General features: G+C 41.5%; 1 long non-coding RNA gene across 2 annotated transcripts; it reads right to left on the minus strand.

Moving 5' to 3' along the window:
• Positions 1 to 1177: 1177 nt before the first annotated feature.
• LOC123330970 lies at positions 1178 to 22095 on the minus strand. 2 transcript variants are annotated; one of them, XR_006547338.2, is made up of 7 exons: positions 21347 to 22095; positions 16222 to 16361; positions 11800 to 11916; positions 9911 to 10027; positions 9619 to 9672; positions 3165 to 3428; positions 1178 to 1559 (listed from the first exon to the last, which is right to left on the minus strand). It is a non-coding gene; the product is annotated as an uncharacterized LOC123330970 (long non-coding RNA). The 2 variants fall into 2 exon arrangements; XR_006547337.2 differs by having other exon boundaries at positions 1178 to 1817.
• Between the last annotated feature and the right edge of the window lie 419 nt (positions 22096 to 22514).

The following is a 22514-nucleotide window of genomic DNA, read 5'->3' on the forward strand; positions in this document are numbered from 1 at the left end:
GACGTGACTGAAGCTACCTAACACGCATAACCAGCATGCATGTGCCTATACTATGAAATTTTCATCTCAGGGGCAGCGGTTAGAAGAAAACATCTAAAAAGACTCCTTAAGTGGGTATTAGTGAAAATAATTTTGAGAAACCCTGGGTTACATGCTTCTTTGACTCTCACTGTGCATAGTATTTAGCTTGTTTCAAATCACTGATTTAGGAGAGTCTGCTGCCCAGCATTTTTGCATTAAAAGCTGTCATCCCCTTTTGTAAATAGCCTGCCTTCCCTGACCCGAGTTGTGGCTGTAAGACTCATAAGACCTGGGACAACCGTCTTGCTCTCCATCGCCCCCTCAGGCCCAGGCCCAGTACCTCAACACAGTGGACAGTGGACACTAAGGAGATGTTTGTTCAACAGCCCTGAGGCAATCACGGCTTCTCAGCCCTGCTCACAAGTTTTATACCAGCCGTGCTCTACAAAGAAGCTTTGATTCCTTCCCACAGTCTTTCAGCATCTGTATTTGATGAGATGGTGTTTTGTAAATTTTGACTCCATTTACAACAACCAAAGAAGAGATGACTCCAATCTAATATGCACAAGTGTGTATTATAGTTTCTATTGAAACAATTTTCCTCTCTAAAATCACTCATTTCTACCAAAATAGCCAAAAACAGATTATTGTTTTTAATGGAAATAAAAATTTCTTGTAATCTTGAAAAAATAACGAAGAGATGATTCCAGAATGAACTTAACAGTGCAGCTGTGTGCTGTTCCAACGTCTAAGGGGTACTCTGACTCAGCTGTTGTTTGACATGCTCTGCTTCCAAACGCCATGGCAAGCCCCTGGTAACCATGTCTCCATCAAGGAGGGCATGTGCACTGTGACATAAGCTGAATCAGAAGTACTGGGTGACAATTTGCAACGTGTTTACAGCTTTTCATAGTGGCACAGATCCCTGGGATCACTTCACATTACTTGAAAAGTCAATATTGAAAAGCTGTCCTTAAAAATGACTTGTACCTGTCATACTTCTATGAAGGAGAGGGTAGGATGTATGGAGAGAGTAACATGGAAACATACATATGTAAAACAGATACCAATGAGAATTTGCTGTATGACTCAAGTAACTCAAACCAGGGCTCTGTAACAACCTGGATGGGGGGTGATGGGTAGGGAGGTGGGAGGGAAGTTCAAGAGGAGGGGACATAACATACCTGTGACTGATTCACGCTGATGTTTGGCAGAAGCCAACACAATACTGTGAAGCAATTACCCTTCAATTAAAAATACATACATTTTAAAAAATGACTTGTACCTGTCATTCTTCTATTTATCTAACTCGTGTATTAATATCCCACCTTATAAAGAAAGAGAAGATAATGACAGGGAATACTTTATCGAGCATATTGTTGTTAAGTCGCTGAGTCATGTCTGACGCTTTGCAACCCCATGGATTCCACGGACTGACTATGTTCCATCTGTTTTGCCCAGCGTTTTCCATCCATTGAACTCTTCCAATAGTCCAATAAGACGAGTGTTACTGTCTTCCTGCTTTACAGATGAGGACACTGAGGATTAAAGCAGTGAAGCAGTTAGCTCAAGGATTCATGGCTAGAAGTGGGAAAGCCAGAATTCAAACCCAGGAAAATCTGACTCCAGAGCTGAAGTTTTCAAAGCACTATGCCAGTTTTTTGTGGTTTTTTTTTTAAGCTGTTTCAAAAGCACATAAATAGGAGCTTCCCTAGTGGTCCAGTGGTTAACACTTTGCCTTCCAGTGCAGGGGGATTGGGTTCAATCCCTGGTCCATGACCTAAGATCCCACACACCTGGTGGCCAAAAAAAAAAGAAACCAAAACATAAAACAGAAATAATATTGTAACAAATTCAATGAAGGCTTTTTTTAAGTGCATAAATAAAATACTGCATTCTAAAAACATCTAAATGATGATCATGATTGCTGTTAACAAGTTTAAATAAATAGACAGGGTGTTTAAATCTGCAGATCAAGATGAAATTTCCCTTTGGGATACACACATAGCAATCCAGCTATCTGTATATGAAAAATGGACTGTCCCCAAATAGTAAGAAGTTGAAAAATAGATTCCTAGGAAAATATTGCGATGCACTGGAGAATCTGCAGACTCACACTTGTTACAAGTTATTGTTGATAGAGAAATGTGAGTGTGTGTGGAGAGGAGGGGGGATGGTGAAAGGAGAAAAGGAAAAACTGGGAAGATTGAAAGAGAAAATTATCTAGTCCTGCGTTGTTAGCAATTGACAGCATGAAGGAATTCTTTTCATAGAAAGCTGGCATTACAATAGGGTAGCAGCAACTAAAGCAGAAGAAGAAGAAAAGAAACCTGTCAATGTGGAAAGTGAGTCCATGGGTCAGAAAGGATGAACTCAGCACAGACCTTTTCTGTTTCTAGGAAACGTGATGTTCCCCATGTAGCGACATTTCACTTGGCACTCTTGAAAAATCCAGCCATATTTCATAGTCTTTAAAGAATACCGAGTAGTATTCTTTAAACTTAAATGGATTTTTTTAAAATTATAGCCTTAAAACGGAGGAGAATTGTATTGCCCTACGTGCTGTGCTTAGTCGCTCAGTTGTGTCCAACTCTTTGTGACCCCATGGATGGTAGCCTGCCAGACTCCTCTGTCCATGGGGATTCTCCAGGCAAGGATACTGGAGTGGATTGCCATGCCCTCCTCCAAATTGCCCTGTAAATAAACGGCAAAATAGAATCCAATTCCCTAGCTAAGAAATTTATTCCGAGTGAAAGCTCAGAGCTTATTCTTATCCTGAAAACTTCCCAAGAAGCCCTTTCTGTAAGCAAAATTTTTTTTCCTAAAACTCATCACTGATGCTTACTTATTCCCACTCATCAGCTGTCTTGTTATTGGAAGTCACGTAGTCTACTAGAAGGTGTGGTCTCTGGGGTAAGACACAGTATTATGTTCTCTGATAGATCCCTCACCTCTGACCCTCAGTTTCCACACCTATCAAGTCAGGTCATATTTACTTGTAAAGGTGGCAAGGAGTTAAATAAGGAAGCATATATAAAAGTTCAGCTTAATATTTTCCCTCTTCGTTCCTGATTTCCTTCTTTGGTTGGCAATATTTTCTCTAATATTTCTTCCAACTTTATAGTTCTATGGAAGTTAATTACCTTTGTAAGAAATATTTTTTTGTACTCAGTTGGCTTTCCTGTAAAATTTTAACTGGTAATCAGAGAGTAGAGGCAAACAGGAAAAATGGCATGGAGGAAATTTCATGGCACGGTTTCATGTGTACAGCTTGCACTGTTGCTTGTGGTCTGAATGAAGGAAAGTCACCCAATCGCCACTGGACAGAAACTTGTAAAGTCGCTCGGCAAGGTCTGGCTGAACAGACATTGCTCCAGAGGACCAGCTGGTGATGATTATAGAAGGCCCTGAGGGATACAGAAAAAAAAAAAAAAAGGCGCAGTATTATAAAGAAGGAAAAAAAGATCATTGATTTAACGATTCTTTTTATTGGCAGGCATTTTACCAACATGCATTACGTTGTGTGATCTTAGTAAAAATGTAGTATAGAGACTTTTTAACCCCATTTGCAGATGAGAAAACATTCTCAGAGGCTAAGTTAATGTCCCTAAGTTCAGTCCGGTGATAAGCACTTAGGTCAGAATTCTAACCCCGTCTAGGGGCTCCAAAAGCTCTTACCATGTTACCTGCTGATTCCCAATGATATGTGAGCCAGGATGTATAATTCAAATTAGTTTAAGCAAAAATGTGCTGTGCTCAATCGTGTCCGACTCTCTGCAGCCCCATTGGCTGCAGCCCGCCAGTCTCCTCCATCCGTGGGATTTCCCAGGCGAGAATAATGGAGTGGGTTGCCATGCCCTCCTCCAGGGGATCTGCCCAACTCAGGGATCAGTCTTGGGTTTCCTGCATTGGCAGGCAAATTATTTACCACTAGCGCCACCTGGGAAGCCAAGGGAATATATTAATTCCCATTAGCAAATCATAGGAGAGAGTAGGAAGAACTAGTCCCGGAAACAACTAGTTCCAAGGAGACACGAACACACACACACACACACACACACACACACACATATATAAATGGGTTGACCACACTTCTGTTTTACCTCCGTGCTCCTAATACTTTATTTATTTATTTATTTGGCTGTGTCTGTTTTTAGTTACAGCACAAGGGCTCTTTAGTGGTAGTGCATGGGCTCAGTTGCTCTGAGGCATGTAGGAGCTTATCTCCCCAGTCATGGATCATACCCATGTACCCTGCATTAGAAGGCGGCTTCTTATCCACTGGACCACAAGGGAAGTCCCCATCCTCCTTAATATAACTTTGATCTGTACCATTTTCCTTATTAAGGCTTATGATTTTAGAACTCACACCCCCACCCCCAATACACACACACACACACACACAGAGTGGCCACTTTCCCCAGGCACTGTTTGAAAACAGTGGATTATAAGCTCCTGGAAAGGAGAAACGGTATTTTCTGTGTCTATGAAAGACCCCAAGAAGGTCTCAGGGCACCTAGCAAAGGGCTGGACGTTGCCCTGTGTCAACGGTACTTATTTAAAAAGTATTTGTTAAAGAAAAATACATAAAAAGTACTTGTTAACATATATCATTGAAAGATTTACAGACTCATCACATTTGGAGTCCATATTCAGAATTACTGCTTGTGCAAGTGTTCTAAGTCCTGGGCAAATATGTATTTCTGAGAATAGGTATTCAGAATGCTAATATTCACTTTTATTTCAAATGTGCAAATGGTGACATTTTCTCAGTTTTTTAGTCTAAAGTTGCAAGGTTATATTAAATCATTTTCATATTTAATGATATTGTTGCCTTGAGAATGAGGAATATAATGAATGTTAAGCCCTTGCAACTTGCCCTGCATGATGAGTTCCCATTATTTAATTCTATTCTTCTCATGATCATTTCTCATATATTTCCATGTATTAATTATGTTCACAGTGTTGTCTGAAATAACCTCAGTTGAGCTCATTATATATTTTGATGGAAAAGCACTTCAATCTAAATGCCAGCTTCCATTTCTCTTTCTAAAGTAGATTTGTAATGACTGTTGGAGACTTTTCCCTAGAGTCTGATTTTGAAATTCTAATTGAATTTTATATTTTGTCCCACAAAAAATAAGCACATCATTATTCTGGCTGAAATTACTGGGTGTCTCACCCGACAACTCATGGCTTAATTCATGAGTAAGTGTTTCTTGCCCTTTTGTTGGTGGCTTGAGAACTATCTTCCAGGAATGCCATGAATTGTGGCTGAGTACTGAGGACAAGTAGGTGATTTAAGGATACCCAGAAGATCAAGGGTTGATTGTGCTCAAACATTCCTTGGGATGTCAGCATTTCTTTCGTGTGAAATGGGAGGTATGAATCTCTCGTCATGCATTGTGAGTCAGGCTCCAATTAGTTGGAGTCTCTTTTCTCCCGATTACTTTCAGTAAAGCTTTTGTAGGGCTTCTGGTTACTCTAGAATACAGTTCAAACTGCTTCAGGTTGCCGTCCAGGATCTGCAGGTCCTAGCCCCTGCCTAACTCCAGGGACACACCTGCACCCCTCGCCCGCACCCCTGCCATGCTGCAGCCATGCTGTCCAGCTTCTCTAATGAAAGCCCCCTGCTCCCTACTGCTCAGCACACCGTATGTTCCGGTCACTATCCCTCCTGTCTGGGATGCTTTCCCCTCTCCTCCTTCCCCTGGCTGACACCCACCAGCTTGTAAGTTTCTGCTGAAGTAACATTTCATCCTGGCCTCCCAGATCACATACATATTTTCAAAGGACCACGTACTACATAGGTTTCAATCTGAAAGTCTAGTTAAGGTTTATGATTGTTCCCTGAGCCATGAGCAGTTCTGGGCCCAAGCTCATGGGAACTAAGAATAAAGAGCAGAAGAGCAGGAACATCTGGATTTAGGTGACTTTTGTGTCCTTTTCCCAATTCTGGGTCCCCAGAGAGTGAAGCTGCAGAAAAGAGAACTGAAAGTGACAAAGCCTCCAAGGATGGAGTCAGTCATAGACTAGCCGGCAGATCAAACGATGTTCCTGAGCTGGTCTTGGGACTAAGATGAGTGAGGTGCTCTTCATGAACCGCAGCAGGGAAGTGGTCCTCCTGCATCCAGGCATTGCCAGCCTCAGCTGCGCTCAAGGTCTTGCTGCTTGGCCGGGGCCCTGGGCTCCTTCTGGGAGCAGTGACCCCTGGGTGCTTATGCTCAGCATTGTGAGCCAATGTCCTCCTGTTGTTACTTTAGTTTACAGAAGTGATGAGTGTGTGTGCATGTGTGTGTCTTCTCACGACTACAAACATACCTCAACTTTCTAATTTTCATGCACAACACTCCATACTCACAAATGACATTTTCACGGTTTCTGAGTGAACTGGCGACACTCCAGACACCTGTGAGGAAGTCACACCTGTGTGGAAGACTGACCTCAGCCTAGACAGTTTCCTGCCCATCACGCATCTGGTACTTTCCTTACTCGCAGCATCACCATCATTGGTTATTTAGTTTTCTAATTATTCGTTTAAGGTCATTTTCTCCCAGTAGTCTGTATATTTCATGAGGTTTGATTTTGTTTTGTATAAATGTGTGTGTGTATATATATATGTATATTCCTTTTCAGATTTTTTTTCTTTTATAGGTTATTACAAAATATTGAATAATGTTACCTGTGCTATACAGTAGGTTTCTGTTAGTTATCTATTTATATAAGGTAGTGTGTATATGTTAATCCCAAACTCCTAATTTATCCCTCCCCCGCTTTCTGCCTTGGTAACCATAAGTTTGTCTGTAAGTCTGTTTCTGTTGTGTAAACAAATTGATTTGTTTCCTTTTTTTAGATTCCACGTGCAAGTGATATCATACGATATTTGTCTGTCTGGTTTACTTCACTTGGTATGATCATCTCTAGGTACATCCATGTTGCTTCCAATGGCACTATTTCATTCCTTTTATGGCTGAGTATTATTACACTGTATACGTGTACCACATTTTCTTTATCTGTTCTTCTGTCGAGGGACATCTAGGTTGCTTCCATGTCTTGGCGATTGTAAACAGCTCTGCAGTGAACATTGGGGTGCATGTATCTTTTTGAGTTATGGTTTTGAACGGATATAAGCCCAGGAGTGGGATTGTGGGATCAGATGGTAGTTCTATTTTTAGTTTTTTTAGGGAACCTCTATACTGTTCTCTCTTGGAGAAGACAATGGCACCCCACTCCAGTACTCTTGCCTGGAAAATCCCATGGACGGAGGAGCCTGGTGGGCTGCCATCTATGGGGTCGCACAGAGTCGGACATGACTGAGCAACTTCACTTTCACTTTTCACTTTCATGCATTGGAGAAGGAAATGGCAACCCACTCCAGTGTTCTTGCCTGGAGAATCCCAGGGACGGGGGAGCCGGGTGGGCTGCCGTCTACGGGGTTGCACAGAGTCGGACACGACTGAAGCAACTTAACAGCAGCAACAGCATACTGTTCTCTGTAGTGGCTGCACCAATTTACATTCCCACCAACAGTGTAGGAGGGTTAACAAGGAGGCTTTTTAAAAGGAAGGATGATTACCTTGATCTGACTTAAAATGCCACAGATCAAGCCATGCCCCACACAACTCTAATGTGGTGGCAATATATCAACTTTTCAAATAATTAGGTTAAAACACTTTCTTGAATACTTAATTATGAACAAATAATTGTGACAATGCAATGAATGGCAGCTATTTGCTGACCTTGGACGATACCAAAAGATACAACAAACCGTCCCTATTCATGAAATGACCTGGACACCAGCTGGTCATAAACAGTGCAAAATACACTCTATCTAGAAGGCAATATAGACCATGCACATAGAAACGTCCACCTAACTTTTTACGCTTCCACACATTATTACAACAGCTTCTATTTAAAAATATATTTTATCATATATTCATGTTTTTCATGCAATGAAGAAGTTGGCTTCACACACACACATATACAAATATACACACACGCACTGCTTGGGTGAAGGTATCAGAACACACAAAATACAAAGCTGGCGGGGTGTGTGGGGCTGGGATTTGATAGTTCAGCCCTAGTTTCTCAAGATGTTATTTTGCAAGTGGATTTCAAACAAATAATTACATTAATCAAAACTCTATTTATTCTCCTACATCGGTACTGATTTCACCCACATTTATCAAATTTATGTTCCGCCTCTTGCCTGCCTCTCACTTTGCTGGGCAAAGAGCACGCACCTGAGCGCATGCTCAGGGCTCTGCTTTGAAACGAGAGGTCTGTGAGGCTGAAACACAAAACACCAGGGCTCGGGGGCATCTTTCCTGTCCCTGTTTCTCATTAGACCTGCTCCTGGAATTCTGGGCTCTACCCTAGTTTTTAACTGATCTTAACTATAGAAGCAAATGATGATTGCATTATATTTAGTTCTCTGAACATGGATAAATTACATCATTCTTGTCATGTTAGGCCGTGAAAATTAAATACCAACTAAGATTTTTAGAAGCAGCTTAAAAAGAAAATATTAATGTGCCCTAATAAATCAGTGAGTCTATAATTCAAGGAAACAGAGAAAATAAGTAACAAATGTGAAAAAGACTAATACTTGGGGAATCCTGAGTAAACAGTAGTTCTTTGTATGATTATTGAAGTTTGGTTGTTGTTAGTCTGAAATGATTTTAAAATTTAGAAAACCAGGTAAGAGTTTAAATGACAATGATCCCAGGCCATTTAAGATGGTGACTATGTGGTTTTTTGAGGAACAGGGTGATTAATGAGACCCTCAATTAATGCGACCCCCCCACTAGACAACACCTCAGACCAAAATTCCGCCATCTTTAAAATGCATTCATCTCTGCAGAGTGATCCTGCTTAAGATCCAAACAACTCCAAAATCCAATACCCATCTTCCAAGTCACCACTGGTAAAAGAAAATAAAATAGGAGGACTTGCATGTGAATTTTGCTTTGAACACAATTCCATACAGTAGCAAGTGTCTTTGCTTACCATTACCAAAGACCATATCAAAGAAAAGCAACCCAATACACAAACCACACATTGGCAGTCTCATCCATCATGACTTGTGATCAATGCTTTTTTCCTATATATTGAGCATTTTCATCAGCTCAGTTGTCTCTAGGGAACCCATCAGGTACCAACCACCCGCCTGCAGGACAACTGTCCACTCACAACTCTCCCTGGTCACCAGGGCCCTTTGCAACTGTGAACACAACATCAGAAATTCCCTGGCGGTCCAGTGGGTTAGGACGCCCTGCTCTCACTGCTGAGGGCCCAGGTTCAATTTCTGGTGTGGGAACTAAGATCCCACGAGCTATGTGAAGACACAGTACCACAAGGGGACAGTGGGGGAAATGCGTGTTCCCCCTACCACGTCTCTTGGTCCTTTACTCATTTCCACATTGTGGCATTTTATGACTTCCCTTGAGAGAAGATTCCAGTTAGTCTCACAGTGTATCTAGGTTTCTGGAAAAGTCTGTTTGCCAGTTGCCTTCTTCCCCCACATCCCCCAGCAATATGTTTACTGAGGAATACATTTTACCTCTACATTTTTATTTCTCAGGAGACTCTACTCACCAGACATTTGTTTTCCATGTGGTTCCCTGAGAGAGATGCACACAAACAGGAAGACTGTAAAACAGCAGAGGATAAATTGGGAGGCCGAGATAAACATGTACTTCAGTTCTGATATCCTGAACCTATTTTTAAGAGCGCAGGAAAGAACAAATTCTGTTTCTCCTCCTAAGTAACTCCATGGGAATTCTCTTGGTGCAATGATAATGCTGAGCACAGAGCAGCTCTTTCTATTCCTGGAAGGGAAGTTCGGCTCTTTAAATTTCCAAAAGAAAAGATTAAAGTTGTTCTTTACCTCTCAAAAAATATTCTCTTCAGTTAGCTTAGTACTGGCAGCACCTGTCATACCCTGGACTGGAATACTACTGGTAGAATCACTATATGTCCAAGATTCCTTATTTTTCTGAAAGTTCTGAAAATAAAAAAGACAAGGTATATGACCTTTAAAACTCTCTCATTTGTCTGATTGTATAGAAGGGATACCTTTTGAAGAGGCAAAGTGGGAATCATTTGGAATACAATGTTGGTGTCATGAAAATAATAGAATGCAGTTTATTCCTAAGAATGCATTTACCCAAAAGCCTATCAATTGCAGTCAATTCCAAATGATTCATGAACATCAGGGAGAGAGAGGACCCAACCAATGAGATTCCAAGGTTAATCTGATTCCTCCTTTTACGTCTTTCTTTCTTCTTGCTCCCCACGTTCCTTTATGCCACAGGACATTTGCATATGCTGTTCTCTGTTGCACACAATAATGCTTTATTCATTTTTCCCCCTTACTTCTTTCCTTGTACCTGTATTTAAGTCTTACCAATAACTCAAATACTTGAATCAACAGAAAGGGTATTTATTATTCAACAAGTCTTCATGTATCCAATAACGAGCAGTATTTTGGTGGCATTTAGAAGATAGGAGTTAGCAGGATACTGGCTTTGCAGGTAGCAAAGGAGATAGTCACAAACCAGCTCTGCATTCTAGCAGGGCCAGCACTCTGGTGGAGGCAGGTGCGGAATGGGAAGCGGCACGACATGAGGGTTATGAGCAGTGTGTTCTGCAGCCACACTGCCCGGGTTTGGTCCTGCTCTACCACTCACCAGCTGTGTGACCTCGGGCAAGTGACTTACCCTCTCTGGGCCTCAATTGCCTCATCTGAATAATGAGGGTGATGATAATATGACATCTACCTCAAAGGACAGCTTTGATGATTAAATGAGGTCATACAGGTAAGGTGCTTAGAAGAACATCTGCACTGAGCAAGGCTTATTCTTGCTATCAATGCTCCATGAGACAACAGGAGTACCGGACAAATTCTACTGGAGAACTCTCAGAAGACTGAGCACTAGGATTGCATGTTTTGAGGGCACAGCAGTACAGAAAACGTGGACTTCTCCTTCAGCTGTCTTGACAACAGCAAAAGATGTTTCCACATTTCAAATTCCTACCTTATGGCAACTACACAGGTTCTAAGCTTCACCCCAATACTCTGCCTCAAGTTTCTCTTTTCCTTTATTCTTTTTTTTTTTTTTTTTTTTTTGGCCACACCATGATGTGGTGTGTAGGATCTTAGTTCCTGGACCAGGAATTAATAAACCTGCATGCCCTGCAATGGAAGCATGGCGTCTTAACCGCTGGACCACCAGGGAAGTTCCTTTCCTCTTACTCTTTTCAGAAAGTATTTATTTATTTGGCTTTGCCAAGTCTCAGTTGCAGCATGTGGGATCCTGAGCTGTGCATGTGGGATCCAGTTCCCTGACCAAGGATCACACCCAGGCCCCCTGCTTTGGGAGCACAGAGGCCAAGTTGCTGGACCACCAGGCAAGTCCCTTTCCTCTTACTCTCTGAGGAAATCACTATTTCCTATTTTAAACAAATGCCATGGAAAACCACCTCAGAATTTCCTCATGAACAAGTCTAGTTTTGGAGAACATGTTCTCCAGCAACATGTTTGTTATTTCAGTGTAGAAACATCTGAACTGTATGTCCTGAACATCCCTGGACTGCGCTGGGCTTCAGAAAGCACGAAGGTGGGGCTCCAGCTGTGCCTGGGACACTCTGAGACACACCACACCCTCACGCTGGCTGACGCACTTGCCGAGAGTAAGTGTTGGTTTCAGCTGGATTTATTTGCCCTGATTTATCACTCTCTGTTTACACAAGGATTTCAGATCATGAACAAACTACCGTAAGTGATGTCTGGTCATCTCCAACTGACAAATCTTGTCCCTTGCATATCAAGAGGAAGGCAGATCTCAAGTTTGGTGAGTTCTCTTTTCCTGGACATTCCAGGCTTTATGACACCTGAAAGAGAAAAAAAAAGAGAGAGAGAGAGATTGTAGGACTTCTCTCATGGTCCAGTAGTTAAGATTCTGAGCTCCCAATATAGGGTGCGAGAGTTTGATACTTGGTCTGGAAACTAAGATTCTCACATGCCCTGTGGCCAAAAAAAAGAAAGAGAGATTGTACTGAAGACTGAAGCTACCTTATATTTCTGTAAACTGTAAACATGACAATAAAAAATGGAAATCCCACATATTTAAAACCTTAAGTTTACATTAGAATTCAAAGAACTTTTAACTACCTGCTATGGTAGGGCCCAAAAGGCAAACTTGTTAAGAGAGGAAATGGTATAAAGTGACCAGGTGAGGCAAATAGGGTGAGCATGGATACAATATATTTCCCCATAGAAATGTTGAAAATTGAAGCAGTACCATAAACCTTTTATTTTTTAATAAGCTGATAGCCTTTAAAATTATTTCTAGACATTTATAAAGTCTGAAATATCATATAAAATATTTTTTTGAATTAAAATGTGGCTTGGGGAGAAGAAGGCATGAGAGATGTGCATTCATTGTTTCATGACGAAGAAAAGGGAGTCTGAGTTTGTGTCCTGTGGGTGAAGAGCTTGACCAGGGAGGGAGTGGTCATCCCAGGAGATCTAGTCATGATTTTTTTCTCTCAATGAGAACACTTATCCAGGGCTCACTCTGTGGTAGGGCTTTATATACAAGGTGGATTTATTTCCATCCTCAGGGAGTGCGTCAGGAAACAGATGGCTAAATATTTGGAAATGACACAGCTCGGGAAATGCTGAGATGGAAATGGGTCTCAGGTGCTGGCGGACCTTAGAGAGTGCTAACTCAGCTCACATGGGGAGAAAAAGTGGTCAGGAAATCAGCCCTGGCTAACGCAATGCTAAGCTTCAGCTCCTCTAGAAGGGAAATAGGACCATCAGGTGGAGGGTGCTGGGAAGGGTGTCCATTGATAAGGAGAGGTAGAATTCCAGCCCTAGAGCCATGAATCCAGGATGCACTCAGGGAAGGAACACATCCCTGCTGGAAGCAGAGCTGTTGTTCAGTCTCTCAGTGGTGACCGACTCTTTGCAACCCCATAGGCTGCAGCACACCAGGCTTCCCTGTCCTTCACCATCTTCCAGAGTCTGATGCCATCCAGCCACCTCATCCTCTGTCGTCCCCTTCTCCTCCTGCCCTCAATCTTTCCCAGCATCAGGGTCTTTTCCAATGAGTCTGCTCTTCGCATCAGGTGGCCAAAGGATTAGAGCTTCAGCTTCAGTATCAGCCCTTCCAATGAACATTCAGGGTTGATTTCCTTTAGAATTGACTGGTTTGATCTCCTTGCAGTCCAAGGGACTCTCAAGAGTCTTCTCCAGCACCACAGTTCAAAAGCATCAATTCTTCAGTGCTCAGTCTTCTTCATGGTCCAACTCTCACATTTGTACATGACTACTGGAAAAACCATAGTTTTGACTAGACGGACCTTTGTCAGCAAAATGATATCTCTGCTTTTGAATATGCTGTCTAGGTTTGTCATAGCTTTCCTTCCAAGGAACAAGTGGCAGTTTAGGATTGTATTACGTATGTTGCTTGTTTGCAGGGTTCATTTCATGTTCATTGCAGGGTGTAAGAAGATTCAAATGTCTAAGTATCCTGTCTATAATCTTAATTTTAAATTACCATCCTAAGCAATTAAATATACAAAACACACCTGAAGAATTCAGAAGAAAGGATGAAACAACTATCTCTAGTATTTTGCTGACTCAACAGAAGGGCCATCTTAGCAACAGATTTTATCATGAAATTAAAGAGGGATCCTTGATTAATTAAATTGAGAGGCAAACTTGTTTCAACTGCTGATGCTAGAAAGAGATTACAAGATTTTGCCTGAGCCAAAATAAAGCAAAATGGACAAACTCTCTCTACAAGTTGACTTTTTTGCTGACAAATTTTCAGTACTTAACGGATTTTTGTCAGATCTATTAAAGGCCTTAAAGCAGCCAGGAACTGGAATGAATATTTGAACAGAGAGCTGGATGTTTCCCATGCTGAGTGAATCATTGGAATCAGAGCTGGAGCATCAACTGTGTTCATCCACATGGCTTCCCTTCATCCAGGGGCCACGCAGTTGACACTTGACCATAGGACCCAGCCATGGTAAACCCTTCACTGAGTAAGCTCTGTTTTCATATCAAAGCGTTGCTTCCCATCCTGTAAAGTAACAATTAGGAGAAATGTTCATGAGACTACCAAATCAAATCTTTGTCCTAATAATCAGAGTTGTAACACCATCTTTGCTACTTCTGTGTAACCAGTCAACCTGGCATGGCAGATGGAGGGGTTAAGTCATGTAGATAGACTCTTGGTTACAGCAGCCTTTCTACTAAGGGTCTCCAGAGACTGGGACTCACCTGCAAGCCACTAAATCCTGTCCCTTCCCACAGCCAGGCCCCTTTTCTGCTCCTAACATACTGAAAGGTTCAGATGTGCTGCCCCTGGATGGGCAGGACCTAGGAGCTGTCCCCTTCTCTGGATGGAGCCAGCTCCACCCAGAATCACACTCCTCCCAGCATTCTGTTTCTAGATGTGGCCACCAATTTTAACCTAAACTTTCATAACATCCTAAACATCATAGATGGCCACTGAGATCTGTTTGCCATTTCCATCACCTGTGCTTGAGTTTCCAGTCCCAAGTCTTTGACCTGCCCTTGAAAAGGGACCCTTCTCTGCCTTGTTATATACAACCTAGGGGACTTCCCTGGTGGTCCAGTGGTTAAGACTTTGACTTCCAATGCATGGGGTGCTGATTTGACCCCTGGACGGGGGAACCTGGTGGGCTGCCGTCTATGGGGTCGGACAGAGTCGGACACGACTGAAGCAACTTAGCAGCAGCAGCAGCAGGCAACTAAGATCCTGCAAGCTTCATGGCCAAAGAACCAGAACATAAACAACAGAAGCAATATTGTAACAAATTCAATAAAGACTTTAAAAATGGTCAACATTAAAAAAAAAAAAGTCCTGCAATACAATTGTGGGCAAGAAAATAAAGGTCTATAAAATAAGTCTTCAAGAGATATGATGGAGAGAGGAAGGGACTGTTTGGCATTACAAGAAAACCTGGGCATGTCCCTTCCGTGTGTGTGACAAGAGGTTAGAGATAAGCGTGCTTTGGGCCTGGCTGGTGGAGGGTTGCAGTATTTCTCTTCATTTATAAGGACTGACATGTTTGTAATGAATTTTCCTAGCCCATATTTTGGTCCCTGTTTCCCGTTTCCTGAAATAACTTCCATTTTTTCAATTCCACTCCAGCGCCCTCTGGCCTTTTCAGTAGCTCCCACTGGTAGCTTATGAGGTGTTTAAAACCAAATTACTCTCCTTACATGCAGTAATGCTGCTCTCTTTTTCTCTGCAATTTTTCCAACTTGCTATCAATCTTCATGTAAGGTTTCCAACCAAAGTGTGTGGATAAAAAATATCCCCTTTCTAAGTGGCTTTTTCTATTAACCTGGCTCATCCCACCTTGTCAAAACACTTAGTAACTCCCTTAAAGTCCTGGCTCACATTTCAATTTACCAGTGACCTTGTGTGGATGAATCACTTTGCCACTGTGACAAAAAAGGCTCCTCAGGGAATATGGGGATAGTCATTCTCTTTTCAGCTACAGAGCGAGAATTTGAGGATTTCTAAGTATTTGAACAGTGCCCTGTAGTTGAACAGAATGATACAATCTCTTCGGTGACCTTGATCAGTTAGACACACAGGGAAGGCTAGTATCCAGTACCCCATCAGAGCTCAGCTGCTACTGCTGCTGCTGCTGCTAAGTCACTTCAGTCCTGTCCGACTCTGTGCAACCCCATAGACAGCAGCCCACTAGGCTCCCCTGTCCCTGGGATTCTCCAGACAAGAACACCGGAGTGGGTGGCCATTTCCTCCTCCAATGCATGAAAGTGAAAACAGAAAGTGAAGTTGCTCAGTCGTGTCCCACTTGTAGCGACCCCATGGCCTGCAGCCCACCAGGCCCCTCCATCCATGGGATTTTCCAGGCAAGAGCACTGGAGTGGGGTGCCATCGCCTTCTCCCATCAGAGCTCAGAGCAACCTCTAAAAGATCAGGACTCCATCATGTTTCCTCAACCGCCCCTTCATTCCAAAGTCAGCAGCCCACCCGCTGTGGAAACATGTTTTTATGGTAAAGACTTGTTTATGCAAATGATGCCATTGCCTGCTATAAAAATTTCCCAGAGTCCCTTCCCAATGAGCTAAAATATGTCCATTCCCATATAGAATAACTAACTGAACAGGTCAGTGCATACATGGTCATCAGGTGTAGCTTTGTAAGGATGGAAGGATGAAGGCTGGCTGGAAGCTGCCATCATTTCAGGGAGGTGATGGCGTCAGGCCCAGCATCTTGCTTGGTGACAACCTCCCTCTTTCTCCATGTAGTAGTCCTTCCCTGGAACAGAAAGAGAGAGTGCTTTTTCTTTATTCTTATGTGATACATATAAGAAATGCTTCCATGCTCAATAAATGAGTTGCTTTTATTCTTCAGCAGATTCTGATCAATAAACCATGCTCTTGTCAAGCAGTCATCTGTTGTTAATTTGTTTTTTGTTTTTTTATTTGCCAAGTTCAGTATTGGGGCTTTCTTCATTTCAAGCAGTTTTTACTTTAATCGTGCCAGAATTGCTATTCCATCTTGTTTGAGAAGTTTATAAAAATGCAGACAAGAAGTTTCAACATTTCTAGTGCGTCATGGAGCTTTTCTATGAAAATGAGGTTTTCTAAAGAAAATGAGGAAAAATAGTGACTATCTTTCTGCTCACAGCCAACAAATCTGCTATATTTCCCATTGCTATAATTACTTTCCAAACAACACAGCTGAGAGTGTGAAAAAATTGAAAACTTGTGATGCCCAAATCACTCAGGGCTGCCCTGGTTTTCCGTTGACAATGACAATTGGCTACATTTATTCTAATTTTGCATTCTATACTAAGTTGGGAAAGCTGACATTCTTCTTTTGACTCACATTCACAAAAAGGGAAGAATTCCTTAATGGGGCTTTTTCTTGACAGATTCATGGCTTCAGTGCAATTAAATAAGTGAAAATTAAACATAAAAGCCATCTTGTTTTATGCTAAGAATACTACTATGTCAAATAAACCTATAAGGATTAGAAGTGTGATGTAAGTTAAACTCTATTTTTATGCCTTGTATTATGATTTAACTTTGGAAAATATATGTCAACACAAGAATATAATATTCTATGTTATTTCATGAAAATATTCTCTAATAGTATTTTCCATCAATCACTTTCCCTTCATTTCATTATTTAAAGGTTCTGAACAATATTTGTTATGCCGTATTAACAGTTTCAAAAATCATTATTAATTATTGCAGTATATGCTTGAAATAATAAATATACATTTGGATTCAAATGACCTTTATCTCAGTTTCCTTATCTGTAGAAAGAGGAAGTAATGTCTACTTCTCAGGGTTCTTGAAAGAGCTCATGTGATCATGATGGTGAACACCCACTGTCGTGCCCTCATGTAAAATAATCACCAGTACTACACGTATATGTGCGTGTGTGGATGTATGTGTGTGTGCATGCAGAATCCTGTGCCCTGGAAGACACGTGGCTCTGGATACCAGCCTGCTGTGCCCTGCTGCCCGCTCCCCCCTCGTAAGCAACATGCAGTGGGCACAAGTCCTTTTCCACCTGTGGATCGCAATTTCCTCATCTGTGATACAATACATTTGGATAAGCCTAATATATAGTTCCTTCATGGCCTAAAAACTTTTTCTAAAGGTTTTTAGAAATTCAAGTGTTGATTTCTTACTTGCTCTACCCTTCATCTCAAAATAAACAATAACATGTACACCTGAGGAAAATCTCTGCATCCTGGTTCTATGGTCAAATACCATTAAAAAAAAAAAAAAAAATATATATATATATATATATATATATATATATATATATATACTTCCTCCTAAATGACCAGAAACAATCCAGAGTGAGTTACTCCAAAGTCTTAAGGTCTTAGCAATGTTGCTAAGGTAGTAGATACTATATAAAAACTTTAAAGCAACTCAGTAGAGACAAATTTAACTAAGAAGCACCATTGTCACTGGAGAGATCTCACTACCAATTCAAGGAAGGGTCTCACCTAGACATAAACATATTTAGCATTAGCTGTAGCAGTATACTATTACAAAGTTTAGGTCAGAAGATATGCACTTATATGTGCATGCCCAAGGCAAGAAACAATGCATGAAATTCTAGACAAATGTTTTTTACACATTTTTATTTCCTTTATTGTTTATGCTCTATTTCAAGTTCCTTGAGGGCCAGTGCCGTGTCTGTCATATCTATTTAAAAGACCAACATTTATTTACTGCCTGCTAAGGATAGAAGCTGAAGTTGAATGGTTCTATGAAGACCTACAAGACCTTTTAGAACTAACACCCAAAAAAGATGTCCTTTTCATTATAGGAGACTAGAATGCAAAAGTAGGAAGTCAAGACACACCTGGAGTAACAGGCAAATTTGGCCTTGGAATACGGAATGAAGCAGGGCAAAAACTAATAGAGTTTTGCCAAGAAAATGCACTGGTCATAGCAAACACCCTCTTCCAACAACACAAGAGAAGACTCATGGACATCACTAGATGGTCAACATGGAAATCAGATTGATTATATTCTTTGCAGCCAAAGATGGAGAAGCTCTATACAGTCAACAAAAACAAGACCGGGGGCTGACTGTGGCTCAGATCATGAACTCCTTATTGCCAAATTCAGACTTAAATTGAAGAAAGTAGGGAAAACCACTAGACCATTCAGGTATGACCTAAATCAAATCCCTTATGATTATACAGTGGAAGTGAGAAATAGATTTAAGGGCCTAGATCTGATAGATAGAGTGCCTGATGAACTATGGAATGAGGTCCGTGACATTGTACAGGAGACAGGGATCAAGACCATCCCCCTACAAAAGAAATGCAAAAAAGCAAAATGGCTGTCTGGGGAGGCCTTACAAATAGCTGTGAAAAGAAGAGAAGCGAAAAGCAAAGGAGAAAAGGAAAGATATAAGAATCTGAATGCAGAGTTCCAAAGAAGAGCAAAAAGAGATAAGAAAGCCTTCCTCAGCGATCAATGCAAAGAAATAGAGGAAAACAACAGAATGGGGAAGACTAGAGATCTCTTCAAGAAAATTAGAGATACCAAGGGAACTTTTCATGCAAAGATGGGCACAATAAAGGACAGAAATGGTATGGACCTAACAGAAGCAGAAGATATTAACAAGAGGTGGCAAGAATACACAGAAGAACTGTACAAAAAAGATCTTCACGACCCAGATAATCATGACAGTGTGATCACTGACCTAGAGCCAGACATCCTGGAATGTGAAGTCAAGTGGGCCTTAGGAAGCATCACTATGAACAAAGCTAGTGGAGGTGATGGAATTCCAGTTGAGCTATTTCAAACCCTAAAAGATGATGCTGTGAAAGTGCTGCACTCAATATGCCAGCAAATTTGGAAAACTCAGCAGTGGCACAGGACTGGAAAAGGTCAGTTTTCATTCCAGTCCCAAAGAAAGGCAATGCCAAAGAATGCTCAAACTACTGCACAATTGCACTCATCTCACACGCTAGTAAAGTAATGCTCAAAATTCTCCAAGCCAGGCTTCAGCAATACGTGAACCGTGAACTTCTTGATGTTCAAGCTGGTTTTAGAAAAGGCAGAGGAACCAGAGATCAAATTGGCAACATCCGCTGGATCATCGAAAAAGCAATAGAGTTCTAGAAAACCATCTATTTCTGCTTTATTGACTATGCCAAAGCCTTTGACTGTGTGGATCACAATAAACTGTGGAAAATTCTGAAAGAGATGGGAATATCAGACCACCTGACCCGCCTCTTGAGAAATCTGTATGCAGGTCGGGAAGCAACAGTTAGAACTGGACATGGAACAACAGACTGGTTCCAAATAGGAAAAGGAGTACATCAAGGCTGTATATTATCACCCTGCTTATTTAACTTATATGCAGAGTACATCATGAGAAACGCTGGACTAGAAGAAACACAAGCTGGAATCAAGATTGCCGGGAGAAATATCAATAACCTCAAATATGCAGATGACACCACCCTTATGGCAGAAAGTGAAGAGGAACTCAAAAGCCTCTTGATGAAAGTGAAAGTGGAGAGTGAAAAAGTTGGCTTAAAGCTCAACATTCAGAAAACGAAGATCATGGCATCCGGTCCCATCACTTCATGGGAAATAGATGGGGAAACAGGGGAAACAGTGTCAGACTTTATTTTTTTGGGCTCCAAAATCACTGCAGGTGGTGACTGAAGCCATGAAATTAAAAGACGCTTACTCCTTGGAAGGAAAGTTATGACCAACCTAGATAGCATATTGAAAAGCAGAGACATTACTTTGCCAACAAAGGTCCGTCTAGTCAAGGCTATGGTTTTTCCTGTGGTCATGTATGGATGTGAGAGTTGGACTGTGAATAAGGCTGAGTGCCAAAGAATTGATGCTTTTGAACTGTGGTGTTGGAGAAGACTCTTGAGAGTCCCTTGGACTGCAAGGAGATCCAACCAGTCCATTCTGAAGGAGATCAGCCCTGGGATTTCTTTGGAAGGAATGATTCTAAAGCTGAAACTCCAGTACTTTGGCCACCTCATGCGAACAGCTGACTCATTGGAAAAGACTCTGATGCTGGGAGAGATTAGGGGCAAGAGGAGAAGGGGACGACAGAGGATGAGATGCCTGGATGGCATCACTGACTAGATGGACATGAGTCTGTGTGAACTCTGGGAGTTGGTGATGGACAGGGAGGCCTGGCGTGCTGCGATTCATGGGGTCGCAAAGAGTCAGACACGACTGAGCGACTGAACTGAACTGAACTGAAGGATCTATATATAGAGTAACGTAGTTTATCTGTACAACACAAAGAAGAAACATAAAGAAGGCGATTAGGCTTGAGTGAAAGCTTTACAGCAGCCAGGAATCTGGGAACATGCTATCTTTCTTCTTTACCATCCCAGGGTATGACTTCCATAAGATCACCTCATGTTTTAGGATGGTTACTGGGGCTGTTACCATGTTTATACTTGAGGCTGAAGTTGAATGGAAGAAAAGAAAGGGATGTAACTCTAGACTGGGTCTGAAACTTTAATGATGCTTTCCAGAAGTTAGAGAGAACACTTAGGCTAACCTCTCATTGCTGAGAACTTAGTCACAAGAAGACTGAGAATCACAAATATTTATGGAGACAGTGTCCTCACCTAAAAATTGGGAGTCTGTTCTTTCCTTAAAGAACACTTAATATACAACTGATTCAGCTGTCATCTCCATGTTACAGAAGCAGACATTAAGGCTCACTGTGGTCAAATAATTGTGCACAATCAGAAAATACTATAGCTTGTGACCTACCTCATCCCAAAGCATGGACTCTTCATGATGTAACTCTGGCCTCAGCGTTACCTCGCAGATGGCTGCCATGTAACAGGCATCAATCCAGGATCCTGCAAGGAGGCAGCGAACAGGCACCCTGGAGCAGCAGCAATAAAATGGTGAAGAACGTGCTTCTCCAATCTTCACATGCTCGTGACTCCTCTGTGCATCTAGTTAAAGTGAAGATTCTGACTCAGTAGAAATGGGGTGGATCTGAGAACCTAAGTTTGTAATAAACTTGCAGGGAACAGCTATGCCACTGGTCCACAGACCACAGTAAAATAGCCACTTCACATGTGTGGCTATTGGGTACTTTAAATGCAGCTTTCCTGAAAGGAGACGTGGTGTGCAGGAAGTATAAAACGCAGAGTGGATTTCAAAGATTTAATAAGAAGAAAAACAAAAAATATCTCATTCATATTTTATATAGATTTCATGTTGAAATTACAGTGTGTTTTGGTTATCCTGGATTAAGTAAGATATACTATGGTAAATTAAATTAATTTCACCTCTTTCTTTCTAATTTTAAAATAGAAAATGCAAGATCGCATATATGGCTCACTTTATATTCTTAGTGGACATTGGTGGTCTAGATGCTTCGTGCTCCTGCTAAGTTGCTTCAGTCCTGTCTGACTCTTTGCAACCCTATGGACTGTAGCCTGCCAGGCTCTTCTGTCCATGGGATTCTCCAGGTAAGAATACTGGAGTGGCCACTTGCTGTGGCCTCCTCCAAGGTATCTTCCTGACACAGGGATCGAACCTGTTTCTCTTAAATCTAGCTGCACTGGCAGGTGGGTTCTTTACTACTAGCGCCAAAGATTTAATAAGAAGAAAAATAAAAAAATATTTCATTCATATTTTATATAGATTTCCCTCCTGGGAAGCCCTAGTTCAAGCCCTGAATCCTCACTTAGTAGAAGAAAGACTATAGGTAAATTAACTTGAATAAGTCTGATCACTTCATGGGAAATAGATCGGGAAACAGTGGAAACAGTGTCAGACTTTATTTTTTGGGGCTCCAAAATCACTGCAGATGGTGACTGCAGCCATGAAATTAAAAGATGCTTACTCCTTGGAAGGAAAGTTATGACCAACCTAGATAGCATATTCAAAAGCAGAGACATTACTTTGCCTACAAAGGTCCATC

The sequence above is a fragment of the Bubalus bubalis genome, chromosome 21 (genome assembly GCF_019923935.1).
Source record: "Bubalus bubalis isolate 160015118507 breed Murrah chromosome 21, NDDB_SH_1, whole genome shotgun sequence".
NCBI lineage: Eukaryota > Metazoa > Chordata > Mammalia > Artiodactyla > Bovidae > Bubalus > Bubalus bubalis.